At 39.0% G+C, this 17,938-nt stretch overlaps 1 protein-coding gene and 1 pseudogene across 3 annotated transcripts in view; one reads left to right on the top strand and one right to left on the bottom strand.

Annotated features, from left to right (window-relative positions):
- The window catches only part of PALLD (palladin, cytoskeletal associated protein), a 436,926-nt gene that overhangs the window by 318,381 nt on the left and 100,607 nt on the right, over nucleotides 1-17,938 (bottom strand). The window lies entirely within an intron of this gene.
- LOC112625180 lies at nucleotides 4,736-13,276 on the top strand (annotated as a pseudogene).

The raw sequence follows: 17,938 nt of genomic DNA, 5'->3' as shown, positions 1-17,938 counted from the left end.
CGTTACTACTTGGTCATAGAAGAAGTCTTCAAGGACCTCAGTTTTGCTTATAGATTAATCTGATAGTCTTCAGATAAAAATGTCAGACTGAAGAGTTGATACGATCTGTAGGTTGAGGCGTTTTTGTTTTGCTGTTTTCTCATACACTAACAAGAAGAGAGGAAGGTGCCACCTTTGTGTTTGTGCTTTAGGAGCTCTGGCAGCTGGCCCCCTGGCAGGATGTGATGGAACACAGCTCACAGGATCAGAGACCATCGATTCAGGTCAGCAGAGAGTGGTTTATAGAAAGGAGTTTCTAAAGGAGCTTAGACTTCACCGTGAACTGGTGGGATGGCCTGAATTTTTATTGTTGGTGGAGCTCATTAGAGGGAAGAAAGAGAAAGGAGCAGTTGTGGCAGCTGTCAGGAAACCTGAGCAAATGGCAGAGGATGGGGCAGGCTCTTGGAGTAGACCCAAGAGCCAGAAAATAACTCAGTTTGCTGTTATAAGGTCCAGACCAGCAAGGTCCTGGTCCCCAGTGACAAAGGGTCCAGTCGGAGCCTCCTGGGACATAATCATGGACAGCTTCCAGGATCTGCTTCCAGGATTCATCACACTAGTCAACTGTTCCAGCCAGGAGTAAACTCTAGATATTAGCAGGTGGGAGACAGATTTGATAATATACCTGTGACTGCACAAGATTTGGGAAGGTGGAGCCACACACAGCTTTTATTCGTTGTGGCAGAGAGACCACCTTGTACCCATGGAGAAAAGAACTTCATGAATGTATGATCTTCCTCTCTCTACAGATAGGGAATCTGACAGAATAGAATTGACCAGGCTGCTGGCTGCCACTCCTGAAGCCAATTCTAAAGATGCATGGAGGTGAGAGGGAAGATGTTAAAGCCAGAGTTACTATAAAAACTAAGAGAAATGCTTGGAGAGCCAGAAGGTGGTTGGATCATGATGTTTGTGTAAAAGTGCTGGCCCCGAATGGAAGCTGACCTCTAGAGGAGGGCCGGGGTTGGGAGCATGAGTTATCTCTGCCCGTTTGGTCTTGTGCCAGACTGCCACTGAACGGCTGTTAAAGAGCACCTGGTGATGCAGAAACTTCTGTTCCATGAGAGACTGATAAGGAAATGCTCAGGCTGTCTGGCCAGCTGCGTGCATTGCCTTCCCCAGCATCCCTCCACACACAACCTTCGATGAAGTCCCCAGGGGCAGGGTCACCTGTTTGGGGAATGGGGCAATGCCCTACATGAAGTAATTGAGCCCGGAGAGTAGCACCTGAGCATCTCAGCCTTGAAATGGCCCTCTAGGAAGGGGACAGATGGAGGCCCTGGCTTCTAGTCCTCACTCCAGAGATCCTTAATCAACCAAGGAAATTAATCAGGAGCTCTGAGGGAAAAACACTGAGACTGCCAAGGAGAATAAATAGAAAGACTCCTGGTGGAAAACTATCTGAGATGCAACATAGTTGATGGGCCAGGAAGATTAAAATAAGCATATCAAATATTATCAAAGAGTTGAGGGAAGATAGTGAGACATGAAACAGCAATAGGAAGTTACAAAAAACCAATTGGAGATTCTAAGTAGAAAAATATATGCGTTGGAACAAATATAAATGGATCAAATGACAGATTGGACATAGACAAAAAATGAATTAGCAAGTAGGAAGATTGGGATGCAGAACTAGCTCTAAAGGAATCTGGAGGGGATATAAAGAAAGGGGATTTGTAAAAGAAAACTAAGCATTGTGGAGGACAACATCTGCATTGACACAGAAGCAATCCCAAAAGAAAAGAAGAGAATACATAGGATGACATTTTTGAAGAAATAGTAACAGAGATTTTCCCAGAATTAAGGAAGCATGCAGAAACCTCAGATTCAGAAGGTTCTGAGCTGTATGAGATGCGTCTTAGGTCCCACATCGCATCCACACAGGAGCCCACCTTTTACTCCAGCCATCACAACTCCCTGCAAGGACATCTTGACAGCGCACATCCACTAAGCTGCCCTCAGCACCTCTTGTGTTCTGCCCCTAGGCCTCTCTGATACCCCCACACAAAGGCATCCAGAACCCCACTCAGCAAACAAGCATGTACAGCCGGAGTGCTGGTGACATCCCACAGAGCAGCCCTTGCCCAATGTGGGGTCAGTGACTGAGGGATCAATGCCCTTTTCTTTCATCTGTTGGTTGGACAATTCTGAAGGACAATGTACAGGTGTCCTGGATGGGTCACAGCAGGAACAGGCCTAGTCATCCACCTGGAGAACTTCTTTTTTTTTTTGGTAACAGCTTTCACTCCTGTTTTCTTATCTCCCCCTCCTCCATTCCTGTCTCCTGGGATCACTGCTTGACGAGTGGAACTGCTAAACCAACATCAGCAACTCTCTAAGGTCACACTTCTTGTTATAGGAACAAATAAATCCCTATTGACGTAAGCCACTGTAAACTGGGCTGCCTATTATTCACAGGTAAACATAAATTCTGGCTAATATGTATCTTGACCCGAGCCACAGTATCTGAATGAAGGAAGTTTGAGTCCTGCTGCTGAAATTCAGGACAAGTCCAGATCCCCCAATTTTATGGAGAGGTAATGCTCTTAAGGCCTTGGAGAGAATTCTACTCAGCTCAGCAGGATACAGGAAGGAAGTGTGTGTGTGTGGCGGGGGGGGTGTTGAAACATGAACTGGAAGAAACTCTGGGTGCCTCAGGGGGATGTCCCCTTCTTTGTGGAAAACTGCAATGATTCCAGTGAGACAAAACTTGGTAAGGCAAAAAGATAGTTATAGCTTTCCCCCTTCCTCATCGTCTATGTTCCCATGCCTGTTTCACTGATCAGAATCGTAGTACAAAAAAAAAAAAAGAAAGATACTAAAAAATGCCAGAGTGATTCATAGAAGTTGGGGTATAGAAAAATCCAAACAAATGAAAAACCAAAACAGCAGCAGCAACAGTAACAACAGCGATAATAACAAATAGCTCTGGATATCAGAGACGGATTAAGAGAAAAGACAGTTTGTGGGTAGGAAGAAGAAAAATATCTAATGAGGCTTTCTAAAGAGGTTTTGATGCATGTTACATGATGTAGTAATTCCTCTTCTAGCTGCTTCAAGAAACTTCAATAAGCACTTACATTATGTATTGCAAGAATTTTGGATATGGATTAATGTTTCTTTGGGAAGTAATGTCATACTGATGTAGGTCATGAAGTCTCAGTCTCATGAAGACCAACACTATAATATGTCCTGAAAATTATATCATTTAAAAGGAGACTAAAACCGTCTTGAGATGCAAATGGGGGGAGCGCATTGGATGAGCTCATTGGCAGGGCTTGCCATGGGCAGGTTTCAGATTCATGCCTCTGAGAAATGGCAGACCACTTTAGTTATAAAGCGTGGAGTTACTCAAGGAATGGGCTCCTATTTGTCTGCTCAAGCATCTCTCTTTCTTCACCACATATTCATAGGTTATCAGTGCTGCTCCCAGTGGGACCCTGCTCTACAGCCACAGCGATTGTTTAACTAAACAGGTGGACCAACCAAGGTATCTTCTTTGGAATTGTAAAAACGGGACCCACTGAACAAGAGCGAGCTCTTTAAGTGGTGGCATCTATAAAATGCAAACTTGTGAGCAGCTGGTAGCCATATTTCCAGCCCTTTGGACTGCAGGAACACAGTAAGATTGGCAGCAAAGACAGGGAGGCAGGCGGCAGAATCCTAACTGTGTAGAGTGCCTTGTTACCATTTGTTTCTGAGGCCTGGTTTCTGAACCCTGTCCTTCAGTTCTCTTACCACAATACTTTATTTTTGCTGATGCTAGCTCAAGTGGATTTTGTTTTCCTTGCAGCCATTTTTTCCCCCCCAGAAAACACTCACAAATAATTAGCATTATGGAGGAACAGAATAACAGCCTCCCAGCTACTTGGCTATTGAATTACCTTAGCTCTGCTGGTCTCCAACAAATTACTTCAACTTTCTCTTTCCTCAATTGTTAAATGGAGATCAGGTTTGTTGTAATAATCAAAAGTGCCAATAACACAGGTAAAGCACTCAGAACAGTGTCTGGCTCTCAATAAATATTATCTGTTATAAGTATTATGGATATATAACTATCAAAGCCTGGAATACAAGGGTCTGCTGTAGCTGATTATTCAATTCTTACAGGAAAAAAGCTCACACCGAGTGCCAGGTTTGACAAAATTACGTGAGTCCGAATAGCAATCAACCAGGTACACCTCTGGTTACTGCGTGTTTTGTATTTCCCAGTTCCCTCTGCCATTGTTTATTTTTTAATAAACTACATTAAGTGTGGTGGGAATGAAAGAGGAGACAGGCAGATGCTCCAAAGAATATGAGGGAGGGAATCTGCTTTCGTTATCATCCTAAATTTTTTTCTGCAGATATGACTTGTCATCTGCACTGCCTCTTCTTCCTTTCACTTCCTCTCTTGTACTGTTCATATTGTACCTTTTCTCAACTTCCTTGCAAGCACCTACATATAATGTTCCCCTCTCAACTCCTATCCCCATCTCCCAGCCCCGGTGCCTTTCGTATTTCAGGTTCTTAGCATAGGTTAGTGAAATACATACAAAATATGATTTTACGTTTCTCCCTCATCTTAAAAGAAAAATGGCTGGCCTATCTTGCATCTTGTTACAACTTAAAGTTTGGAACTGAATGTTATGAGCAAGAGAAAATCTCAGCTTGTGCCTCAAGGTGGCTCCTCTGATTTCACGAAGGCCTGGGGACCATGTGGGTTTTGCTGGCCCTCAGTGTATGCGTCGTTGGTGTTCCTACCCCAGGCTCTGAAGAGGATGGCGGTAAGGATTCAAAAGGAACACTGGACTGCTGGGGTGTTCAGCCACCAAGCTCTTGTCTTTTTCGAGAACACGTAGTTTATATGAGAAAACTGACTCTGAGGAAGCTTGATTTTTTTGTTTTTTGTTTTTTGTTTTTTTTGAGACGGAGTCTCACTCTGCCGCCCAGGCTGGAGTGCAGTGGCGCAATCTCCGCTCACTGCAAGCTCCGCCCCCTGAGTTCACGCCATTCTCCTGCCTCAGCCTCCTGAGTAGCTGGAACTACAGGCGCCGCCACCACGCCCGGCTAATTTTTTGTATTTTTTAGTAGAGACGGGGTTTCACCCTGTTAGCAAGGATGGTCTCGATCACCTGACCTTGTGATCCACCCGCCTCGGCCTCCCAAAGTGCTGGGATTACAGGCGTGAGCCACCGCGCCCGGCCAGGAAGCTTGATCTTAAGTGAAGGGCACTGCTTCAACTCCAGCAGACGCAGGGCAATAGGGCGTAGCTGAGCTGTCATCCTGGGTGGTCAGGGTCTGAAAGCAGCAGCCACCACTGGCACTAAAATAAATTACAGGCACAAAGAGGAAAGTACAAACAACAACAACAAAATGTCCAAAAATCACACATAAGGATGCTCAACTTCCCTGATAATCAAAGAAACACAAATTAAAACAACCGTAAGTTTCTGTTTTTGCCTCCCAAACTAGTAAAGATTAAAACAACTTCTAATTCACTTTATAGGCAAGGACTCAGAGAAAGAGGACTACTTAGAGGAATATAAGTTAATACAAGCTTTACAGAAGGTACTTTAGCAATGATTGTAGACATTTAAAATATAGCTGCCCCTTAATGAAAAAAAGAGATTTCTAGAAATTTGTCCTTAAAAAAATTAGGCAAACTCTTAAAAAAAAAAAAAAAAAAACCCAAGGTATAAAAACCTATATTGACATTGGCACAGCCCAAGTCGGCACAGCAAAGTACAAACAGTGAATTCTTCTGATGGCAAGAATTCCTTCAATATATAATATCTTTTACACTACTTAAAAATTTTTGTGAGGAGAAACCCATTTTATGTCTATTTATTTTGGGGGGGTGGGTACTGGTAGAGGTGATAGCACGGGTGGTAGCTACAGAGACTGGGTAGAACAAACATGCCAGCTGCTGGTCCCCAGCTGCACCAAGCCCAGTATGTCCAGACAGCTCTGCAGAGCCCACGCTCAGTCCAGGCTCCCGTGCCCAGTCTGTGAGTCATTCCCTGGATCCTGCTGACCAACACCGATCACAGTCCTCACATTTCCTTGCTTCAACATGGGCCTGTCTTCTAATGTCTTATGTGCTGGTCCCAAACAGCCAGCTGTATGGCAATCACTGGTGGGGGCATTTTTTTCATGCTTAATTCTTTGAGATTTTTAGACCACTCATTGGAGATTAGGTTAGATACTCAGTAGCTGGACATGAACTTAACAGCAGTTTTTGGAGGCTTTTGACTTTATTTAGAATCACCTAGAAAACTTTTCACAAATACAGAAGTTCTATCCCTAGAGATTCTATCTAGTTTGTCCAGGGTGGGGTCTAGGCATGGGTATTTTTTTTTTTTTAATACCCCACATGAATTTAATGGGCAGCCAGGCTTGAGAACCACTGCTCCACAGGCTAAAAACATAGGATCCAAGTCAGAGCACCGGGAGATTGATTAATTGGTTAGAATGACTTGAAGTGACCACCAGAAACATCACATTTAGAGCTCAGTTAATTAGCCCCTTGATCACGCTCTGAACTGGAGGGGCAGTTTGTATTTGATATTCCAAAGAAGGCATCAGAGTACAAAGACTTTGACAAACAAAAAAAGCAAACTTACTTTGTGGTGTTTTTCCTTTCTCCAGTTAACCAGAGTGGTAGCTGGAAGATCAAATATCCTTTGACCAATGTAATAGTATATCTTAACTTGCAGAAACAATAGAGCTTTACAGAAAACTGTATCAGTTGAGAACTTTGTTTCTTACCCTCTATTTAACACACTGAATAGGACTGAGTCTGCCAGGCATTCTCTCAGAAGCTCATTAGGCCCGTGTCGGAATTTTGGATGAGTCACCACTGATGGCATTGTTAGGTAGCAAGCATTTCCCCAGTGGGATCCTTTCCAGTCACTGACAGCAGGAATTCTCAGAGACATGCACTTTATGTAACTTTCTTGCTATTAAATCCCATGCACTATTAATATTCATATTGCAACATAACAAACTTAAGCTCTATAGACATATGCTCTTTGTGTCTTCCAAATTCTCTGTATGCCTTAATCAAGCGTTGTTAGTCTGGTAATGTAACTATGCTCTATTTGTTATGTCTAGAGATGTTCAAATTCAGGCATTGTTATATCATTTTTGCAGATTGTTTGGCTGATTGTTAAACTGGCCATGTTACATGTTCCACGTATAAGATTTTACGAGATTTTTCTGGGTGTTGTGTGTTTCATAGATAAATTGAGACATTTCCTTTGGTTGGCTACATTTCTTGCTTAAACTAGAACTGAGAAACATAAAGATAATGGATATATGGTTTACTCTTGGTCCCTATAGCTGTCCTTGATCCAGAGGAAAATTTGGCTTGTGATGAATCTCAAGTGTCTTTTTGTCCTTCTTGGTTTGTGTGACACTACTGATGTTACTGTCTAACCCCTCAGCTTCTACAGAATTTGTCAGGCTTGTTTATTTTCTTTCCTTTCTTGTTTCTCACTGCAGCTCTCATGAATTACTTTCCTAAGGGAGAGTTTTCAGAGTTATTTTCAATTACTACATGAGAAGAAGTCTAATAATGTACAGTAGTTTTTTTCCAGATTATGTTTCATGATTAATACCATGAGATATTTCTGGATATAAAAGGGATTTATACGCAAGTATGTTTGGGAAATGCTGCAGACTCTATCTTTCTACTTGGAGATTTATGAAGCACATTTATGTATATCCATTCACAGAGATGCCTGCAATTTTTTAAAAAGAACTATTTAATTTTTGTTTCATCCAAAGTTTTCCAAACCACTTTTACTATGGAACCTTTTTGCATCCTGTGAGCCTTTTGGCAAATGTGGAAAGAATACACAAGTTCAACTTTTACTAGCTGTGTAACATTGGGCATGTTACTTAATTTTTTTGAACCTTACTTGCCTCATTTGTAATGAAGAGAATAACACCTATCCCTACCACCTTGCAAAAATGCATTGTAACGTGAGGGCTGCTATGAAAATAACAAGAAACATCCTAAAGAAAACATAATGAACACATGTAAGCAGCTGTGCCTAACACAGAACAAGCTGCACTTTTCTGAATTTTGAAAAATAGGTCTTTCCTGAAGTTATTGATGAGTGGTAATAAGATATCATTGATAAAATTATACATTCATAATTAACTGGACACATTTTCATCTGTATAACATTTGATCGCTCTTCTGCAAGTCTACTAAGAAGCACATCAATAGCCTTAAAGTACTTTGTGATATAAAGTTTACAATATAAAGATTTTTAGATGAAGGAAAAAACTGCTGTATGTTTTCTCAGAAAAATAAATCCTGAGACACTTTTAATTGTAACTTAGGTCAAGAATATTTAACTGGTTTATTAAAATGTTGATAAACCTGGAAGTTTTGATGGCATTGGGTGGCTTACGCTCTTTAAAAGATTCTCCATTGTCAGTCCATAAATTAGAGATGAATGTGTATTTGATAGAAATGATTTCTATTTAGAGTGGTTAATCCATGACTGGGGTATCACTGCGTGGTTTTAATACATTCAGGGCCAGGTATGATGGCTCACACATTATAATCCCAGCACTTTGGGAGGCCAAGGTTGGAGGATCGCTTGAGCTCGGGAGTTCAAGACCAGACTGGGCAACAAATCAAGACCTTGTCTCTGCATTTTTTTTTTTTTTTTAAATTAGCTGGGCATGGTGGTGCATGCCTGCAGTCCCACCTACTCAGGAGGCTGAGGTGGGAGGATTGCTTGAGCCTGGGAGGTCGAGGCCGCAGTGAGCCATGATCATGCCACTGCACTCCAGCCTGAGTGACAGAGTGAGACCTTGTCTCTTTCTCTCTATATATATATTCAAGTTGGTATGTTTCTTCCCAAAGCTGTCCTCCAGAAAGCATGTTTTTCTGCAGTTCTGTGGATACTAATAGTCCCTTGCTTTAAAGGTAATTTATATTTTAATTTTCCTAATAACATCTGAAATGGCTAAAACAGAGTCTGGAAATGAGTACAACAAAGACAACCTCAGGATACTCTGAGCAACACAGCTAGAGTTAAGTCCACTGAACACGGGCAAATCCCATTGTACCTTCATACTTGGCAATATTTCTCCATGGTTTCCCTTCCCTCTTGACTTCAACTAATTAATGGAACTTCGCACAAAGTTCACATACAGAGTCTTTTGTATTCCCTGTCTCTCTGGGTTCCCTAGACCTGAACACATTTCTCTTTTGCCACTTGTCACACTGGTTGATATTTGTTGATTTACTTGTTAACCACTCTCCCTGGACTCTAAGGTCCTGGAGTTCAGAGTCTATGTCTTAACCAGTGTTTGTTTCTAGTGTTTAACCCTTAGTAGACATTCAACAAATGGTGGAATGACTGGGTGAATAAGTGGCCTCCAAAGTGCCTGGCAAGTATATAACCCTCTTTTGACAGATATCTGTCCATTCCAGAATCTCACCCTGAAGGATTTTCGATGCTTAGTTGCCATGCTTTGGACCTTGTGAACCTGCACTCTTGCCCTGACTGGCCAGACCAACTGTCTGACTCAAACATTAATATCTACAGACTCACCAGGAGTCACAAGAGTGCTCTATGCTGGAGGGTGGTTGCCCGGCCCTATTATCCCCTCCTGTCTTAGTTAGATTGAGTGGTTAGAAAGTAGAGAGGCTCTGGAAGTTGGCCCTTAGAAGACAGAAGTTATGCCATAGAAAACCAAGTAGAGGGAAGGTAGATAAGAGGTAGGAGGAAATAATGAAGAGATAGAAAAGTAGATATGAGTAGTCATGAGCTCATTAATAAGCTCATGCTTTTGGATCTCCGTGCTTTTGGATCTCAAAAAGCTACTCTTGGCCCCTGGAGCCCCTGAACTATTCTTTTCCAGCAAGGAATGAATTCCCATTTCTCCAAATCAAGTTGTGCAATTGCTGATACTTTGCTTTCTTTGATATCTCCTGTGTCCTTGCATTCAAATTCTATTATTTAAGCTAGCCTGGGCATGTTAGATTATCAGACAATGTATTTTTATTCTTTTTTTTTTTAATTTAATACAGATCAGGAAGCAGAGGGTTGGATCTATTCAGAGAGGAATGGGAGTTTGATTTGGCTTTGTGCATATGAATTTTCTCTAGAGTAAACCCAAAGTTCCAAGGCAGGTTTGTCAATGTGGTCCTGAATCAGGATTGTGTGGTGGTGATAGTGGTAGTGGTAGAGGGTGGTTCTTTCTAACAGGCTATTCATGGCATTCTACACATTGAAGTTTATGAATCATTGCTTTCTGATGACATACAAATTGAGCTAATGCCTTAGAGATCTTCTGGACCGAAGATGACCAAAATGACCAATCATGAATCTTATTCACCTGGGGGCCATTTGTGCACAAGCTGTTCTGCTCTAAAACAAGGCATTCAGTCTCCTGGGATGGGAGAGATGCCTCTTTCCCTCTATGTGTAATCTATTGTGCCTATAGATACATATTTACTGGATTAACAAATTTCTCAAAAAGCTAGGAATTTTGGACCTATGTTATAACTAGTTAAGATTATTTTTTTAAAAAAGAAGAGCCTAAGGCAAATCCAAACTTGCAGAAGAAGAAACATGGAGACACAAGGAAATAGCAATAAATCTTTGATTTCTTAATATCCTTGCATCATATTATGTTAAAGACAGCTCACTGGCAAGCCTGGACATTCCCCTGTCTCCCCAGGCAAAGTCGACATTGCACCATAGATATCACAGCCGTCTTTAGGAGTTACCTTTTTCTTTTTAAGGAAGACACTCTGGCAAGTATTCTAGAGTACTCCCATCATTCTCTACTGAGATGACTAGAAGTCTTTTAGTCTCTTGTGTCCTGTTGGTAACTGCTTGCAGGCTAGACTTTCTTTGCATCCTCTCTTTAATCATGATGCTGCCCCCCCAATATAAAACTATTCTGATTTTTGAACAAAATATACTGAAATGGTTCTGATTACTCAATCATCATTATATTTAATTATGTTAAGGCATTATTTAAGAAATCCTGAGAAACTCTGGGTTCATGTTTTTCCTAAAGTTCTGGTCACAGATTGCAATTAAAATAGAGGAATAAAAAACAAGACCTCAACTAAAAGCTAAAAATGGTATATATGATTTGCAAGCAGGGGTTCTCAAATATTTTCATTTATTTATTGTTTTTAAAAGATGAGTTTAAAGAGGGAAGGTAATTTCAGCTTGAGAAGTGATAGAAATTGATTTGAGCAGCAGCTATAATTTTTAATTATGAAAGTAAAACATTTTGCTTAAAAGGGGGAGAGGAATAGAGTAAAAATACACAAGTTTTTGTAAGTAGAAGTCCTCTGTCCTTTTAGCCTAATCCCCCAAAATAGCGACTAGGAATGGTACAATATGTAACTGTTGAAAAATTTGTATAAATATAATATATAAACTAAATTGTAGCCAAACTATTAATACACACACACAGTTTATATATGTTTACACCCACACAGTTTATATAGTGTGTATGTATATGTGTGTGTATACACATGTATATGTATATATGTGTGTGTATAATACACACACATATTTGAAAGTCTAAAACAGTGCATATGTATATATACATGTGTGTATACATGCATGTGTGTATATCATACACATGCATATATATACACACATGCACTGTTTTAAACTACTTTTTCAAATTGAAATACAACTTGGATATATTTCATGGTGATATACATAGAAAGATTTATTCTTTTTATTTAAAAAATTTCTGTAGACACAGGGTCTGGCTATATTGCCCAGGCAGGAGTGCAATGGCTATTCACCAATGCAGTCACAGTGTACCACAACCTTGAACTCATGGCCTCAAGTGATCCTCCTGCCTCAGCCTCTGGAGTAGCTAAGACTATAGGTGTGTGTCACCATGCCTGGCTAACTTGCTCTTTTTAATAACTGCATAGCATATTGTATTGTAGATATCTATTATTACTTGCACTATTCCTCTACTTATGGCATTTCCATTTATCCGTCTATTACAAACAATGCTTCATGGAATATTTTTGTACAAAATGTTTTGTTTGTCTGTGACAGTCTATCTGTAACAGTGAATTAGTAGAAGTGGAAGTGTTGGATCCAAGGATGTTTAATTCTAAATTTTGGTAGATGCTGCCAACTTGTCCTTCAAATAGATGATTAGAATTTTGACTTTCACCATAAGGGTGTACTGAGGAGTATTTATAGTAAGCCAATTTATTGTCAACCTCAAATCTTCTCACTTGTATGGTCTTCCTCCAAGACCCTGCACAAGCCATTAAAATGTGTAGACATTTCTAATGCTTTTGTAAAATTAGCAAAAGTAAGACATTTCAACCACAATTGGTTATGACTACCATCTCTTAACTCTGAATTCTTCATGGTTATACCCCTTACTTGCCACATGGATTTGGAGTGGCTATTGGCTATTTTGTGGATCAGGCTTGGAGAAGTTGAGTTGGGATATGTTATTTTAACAGAATTTTATAAAGATCTTTTAGAAAGTTTCAATATAATAAGGAATTACAGACCCTTGATGTTGACATATAGGAAGTTTTTTTTTGTCATCTTTAAAATTATTTATTAAAGAAATAAAATTCAGATTGAAAGTCAGTGAAATACGAAACCAAGTGGTGGGATCTATGGAATTGTTTTGATATACAGAAGTGAATTGTGGTTTTGCCATTGCTGTATGCTGGTGTTGGAAGACCCTCCCTGCTTTGGAGTTACCAACAGTGTGAATCAAGAAGGCCAAACTTCAGGCCCTGGTCCAGATAGGGGGCGAGGGTACAGCTTGCAAAACAAAGGTGGAACCTAGAGAGTTACAGCAGATGACAGAAAGCTTCAGAGTTCTCTAACAAAACTGGCTGTGAATAATGTAGCTGGTATTAAAGAGGTGAAGATGGGACAGTTTTTCATTTCAGCAATCCCAAAGTCTAACCTCTTACTGCCCCAACATCTTTGCAATTACCTCTCTCTGCTCCTCTCTCTAGTCCTTCTCTCTCTGCTAACACCTTTGCAGTTCCCAGTCATGCAGAAGCCAAACCAATCACAGAAATGCTTCCTGGAATATTAAGTCAGCTTGGTGCTGACAGCTTAACAAGCTCAGGAAGTTAGCCAAACAGTTCCCATGGCAAGTCTTGAATAGAAAAGCACCAAACCCGGAAGACAATGAGGAGGAGGAGGATGTTTCAGATCTTGTAGAATATTTTGATGAGGCATCGAAGAATGAAGCGAACTAAAATTTTTTCTGGTGTTTGGAGGCTGTCATGGACTGGATTTAATAAATAAACCAGTGGTTCCAAAGTGTTACAGATACAGGGAGTATCACCTATTGCTATTCAATAATATAAATGTTATTTATATTTTTAAAAAAAGATGTACCTTGTTAAAAAAATTCATCATCTTGAAAAGTAGTAATTTATTAAAAGGACACAAATTTTTTCTTATAGGAGTAGTACATAGGCTCTTGGATTATTTGATAATCATGTTTATAAAGGGCAAATCATATAAATACATTGAAAATGATGAAGTTCTTATTGATTTGACAGAAATACTGGCATGGACAATAGCATAAAGCTCATAACACACCACTGTGACAATGATATCAACTACAAAGAAGTGCCATCAATTGAAATGGTCTTAACATTGATTGGTTACTATGTAACCATACTTGAAATTCCCTGAAATACACAGATCATATGTGAAATAAACTTTTTAGAGTTTTTTTCAAATTTATCAGCTATCCTAAAAATTATAAATTATAAATTTCCAATAAGTTGTGAAACTGAAGAACTTTTTTTTTTTTTTTTTTTTTGAGATGGAGTCTCGCTCTGTAGCCCAGGCTGGAGTGCAGTGGCCGGATCTCAGCTCACTGCAAGCTCCGCCTCCCGGGTTGACGCCATTCTCCTGTCTCAGCCTCCCGAGTAGCTGGGACTACAGACGCCCGCCACCTCGCCAGGCTAGTTTTTTGTATTTTTTAGTGGAGACGAGGTTTCACCGTGTTAGCCAGGATGGTCTCGATCTCCTGACCTCGTGATCCGCCCGTCTCGGCCTCTCAAAGTGCTTGGATTACAGGCTTGAGCCACCGCGCCCGGCCAGAAACTTTTTTAAATATCAAAAATAATTTTTTTTGGCCAACCATGCTGGATGAAAAATGACTTATATTCTCTCTACATAATGTATTACAAAATTGTTGTATGAAATGATACTCAGAAAGTATGTATCAAAACTATAGGGAAAAGTTAGTAGAGAGGTATGTCAGGAAGTACATCAATAAATATTATATTATTGTTCTAGATTTTGCAATGTTTGTGGTATTTGTTGTGTTTTAAAAATTTACAATTTATTAGAATCATTCTCATTCTAAATAAAAATTCAAGAGCATGCTTAATATTGTATTCTTTTTCTTAAAGAAGTCTCCAAAAACTGTATGAGTTTCAGGCACAAATGTGGATCCATCCCTGAATTTATGAGAGTGCCTGTTTCCCCACACTCTTGCTAATTCTAGGTAGTATTAAAATTTTGTATACTTGCCAATCTGATAAATAATATATGGTATATTTTTATGGTTTTCATTTATATTTAATTATAAGTTAAGCTGAGCGTTATCTTACATAGAAATCCCTTTCATTATCTTTGCCAGAGTTGTCTTTAAAAAAATTCATCTGTGACAATTCTGACTGTAACACAATTCTCTCTCTGTCAATCATGCTTCAAATCCTTTTCTCAATTATTTGTTGATTCTTTGAGTTTGCTTATGGTGTAATTTTTTTCTCCCATTAAAAAATATTCAATTTGTATTAGATTTATCGTTGATGACAACATGTTGAGAAGAGTAAAAGTGCTATATTGAATATATTGGGCTTTAAGTATGGATTGACTCAATTAAATACCTTTAAGGTTAAATGAGATAAGCACAGTTTAAAGAAACATAAAAACCTAGATATTTTGTCTTACTTTCTCCTAGTTAGAGATGGTAAATTGTAATTTTTTTTAAAACAAGGTCAAGTTAGTCTATACTTGGAATTGGTGAGGAAATCTATAGTATCAAATCTATAAGACTTGTATTTCCACTATCAAGAGGTGACCCTGAAGTACCAACCTAAGCTACCTATGCTGCTGCCCCCCATGGGAAGTGCCGCTGTTTATTCTCTCTGGGATGAAATGTCCAAAAGTCATTTCTCCAGGCTCTTAACTCATTATACATTTTGATGAGTGAACCATGCCAACCTCATACAGAAGACAAGTGTTCCCTGCATAGAAACACATTTGGTTCTTTCAATAGTCACCCCAGGACAACGGACCTGCTCGCCTGCCTGGCAAGCTACTTCTGTCCTTCCAGGCCCACTTTAAATGCTGCTTCAATAAAATGTTTCTGGATTCCCAAGGAATAAATAATTACACCCTCACTGAAGTTTCCATAGCAGTAGGTTTACAGTATCTTTATAGCACTTAAGATATTTATAATATAATGTGTATTCTGCCTATTTCTCCTCTATTAGACAATGGACTTCTTACAGGTAGGAGTGTCTCATTCATCTTGAAATCCGTAGAATAGGTACTCAAGACATTTTCATTTTTGTAGAAGGTACAGAAAGTCTATAAACATGATTTAAATGGAGTATAAATAGTATACGTAAGCGCCCAAGAAATCTAATTAGTATCAGCAGTACCTTTATAACAACACAAGCATGGTATGGGTTGCTTTGGTGATAACTGAAAGTTGGCTATTCTGTTTTTTTTGTTTTGTTTTGCTTTTCAACTTTTATTACAGGTTCACAGGGTACATTACATGTGCAGGTTGGTTACAAGGGTAGTAAATTGCATGTTGCTGGGGTTTAGTGTACACAAATAATTTTGGCACTCAAGTAGTGAGCACAGTACCTGATAGGTAGTTTTTCTACCCTCACCTTAGTATTCTGTTGAGTAGACAAAAACAATACAGTGTAGGCCAGATTTTTATTTTTAGGTTTCTTAGATCCTGCACTCTCATGACTGAATTCATATCCATATTCACTTTAAAGAGCCAAGGACATTGTTATAGCAATTTGTAGACCCTGTCTTGCTTCACTATAAATGGGTTAACACATTTACTCCTACAACCATGCTTTAAGTGAAAACTGCTAACATCTATAGAAAGGGATGGGTTTGGCACTAAAACGCCAATATACTTAATAAATGCTCATCTGTATAATTATACATAATAAGTGTTTTGGACAAAGACTTCAAAGTCTTTTAAGCATTTATCATAAATGATGTGAACTAGCACAGGAAAGAAGACCCCTGGGCCCCACCATAGCACAGGCTGAGGCATCATCCCATGTTTATTACATAGTACAGATCTCGGTACATCGCTGTGCTTTGGAAAAGTGTCTAATTTATTCTTCCACACTTGCCAAAATATAGCTGCATTGGGAAACTTAAAATAGCCCAGTATTTAATTGGTTCTAGGCATGCACATAAACAGGTATTGTTAAAGAAACCAAGTTACTGATTCAATAAAAGACAGCAGATAACCACAGGCGCCACCACAATTTATCCTCATGGAGGTCAAAGACAGCAAACATTTATTTGGGGTCTTTAATGACATCTAGTCAATTTCTCTAATCCATTGTCTTTTGGATTAGTCATTTATCATTCCTTTGGGAAAACAAATCCCAAAATGACTGGTTCAAATGCATTTGACCTTTAGCTACAAAACAGATAATTCATTTACATGAAATAGATTACTCTCTAAGAAGATTCTGTTAATTGAGACTCTTTTTTGAAAGTCATAACCTTAGCAAAGTTTCCATAGCAACTCTGACAATTCCACATAGAATTAGTTATGTTAACCCTGTTCTTGATCTATTATCATCTTTAACATCCTATGGGTGTAAAATATCTACTGAATTTGTTACAGGTTCAAACACTACAAGGATATCACTGACACAACCTGTAAGGCATTACTGGCAGACTTCAGGAGCCTAATAACTGTCAGTTATTGAATGTCTAGTTGACACCATCTGTATATAATATCTTCGAGATGACTTACTGAATGCTCATTTGTAATATATCCCAATTCAGCACTAGAGAGGTTAGATCATTTGATCTAATATCACATGAACCAGAATTCAAGTCCTCTTTGGTCTGACTACAAATGATGCTCTTTCACTATACTGGTTTCATTAAGCTCTATACAAGGTTCTAAAAAGACATTCATTCTCTGTGTTACAAACATTTGATTTGTTAAGTGTTAGTAGGATACTACTTCCCTTAACACATCTGTTTTTTTTTAAGGCTACTTCATGAATATCATCCTGTTTGCTCTGTCTAGGAACAAACTGTCAGGAATGATGGTATCACCTTGGGACTAAGGTAAAACTTACTTTAAGCTTTCACATGCCTTGCTTGTACCCACATCTATTTCTTTATTCAGCCTTTGACTAATAACTGATCATCAAATTCCACCTTAGTCAAAGTCCTTTTCACTCCTACTTACACTATCCTTAACCATCTCCTTACTTTCCCTCTCTATTTCATTTTTATTTTTTTCTCTTTTAAAAAGTTTGTCCATTTATTTAAAAATAAACAAACAACTCCTTTATACACAACCTCTACTTCTTATTTGTTATTTCAAGAATTTTCCTAATTGTGACTGACAAATTTAAGAGTGAATAATGCTACACCTAAAACGAAGAGGCCATTAACATCCAAGGCTGTGAAACTACCCAGGCGGTCCTTTTTCTATAAGCCTCCAGTAAACTCATCTAACTAAATGTCTTTCCAGAGCACAGCACTTTGGAAAAACAATAACACAAAATCACTGTATGTCTTTAAAAATTTGTAATCATTATAATTGCAATGGTATTTTTTTCTATTTTTTCATGTTAAACACAGATGTACATAGAGCATCCAACACA

The sequence above is a fragment of the Theropithecus gelada genome, chromosome 5 (assembly GCF_003255815.1).
Source record: "Theropithecus gelada isolate Dixy chromosome 5, Tgel_1.0, whole genome shotgun sequence".
Lineage (NCBI taxonomy): Eukaryota > Metazoa > Chordata > Mammalia > Primates > Cercopithecidae > Theropithecus > Theropithecus gelada.
The sequence above is the reverse complement of the archived record's forward strand: the minus strand, read 5'-3'. Positions and strand labels throughout refer to the sequence as shown.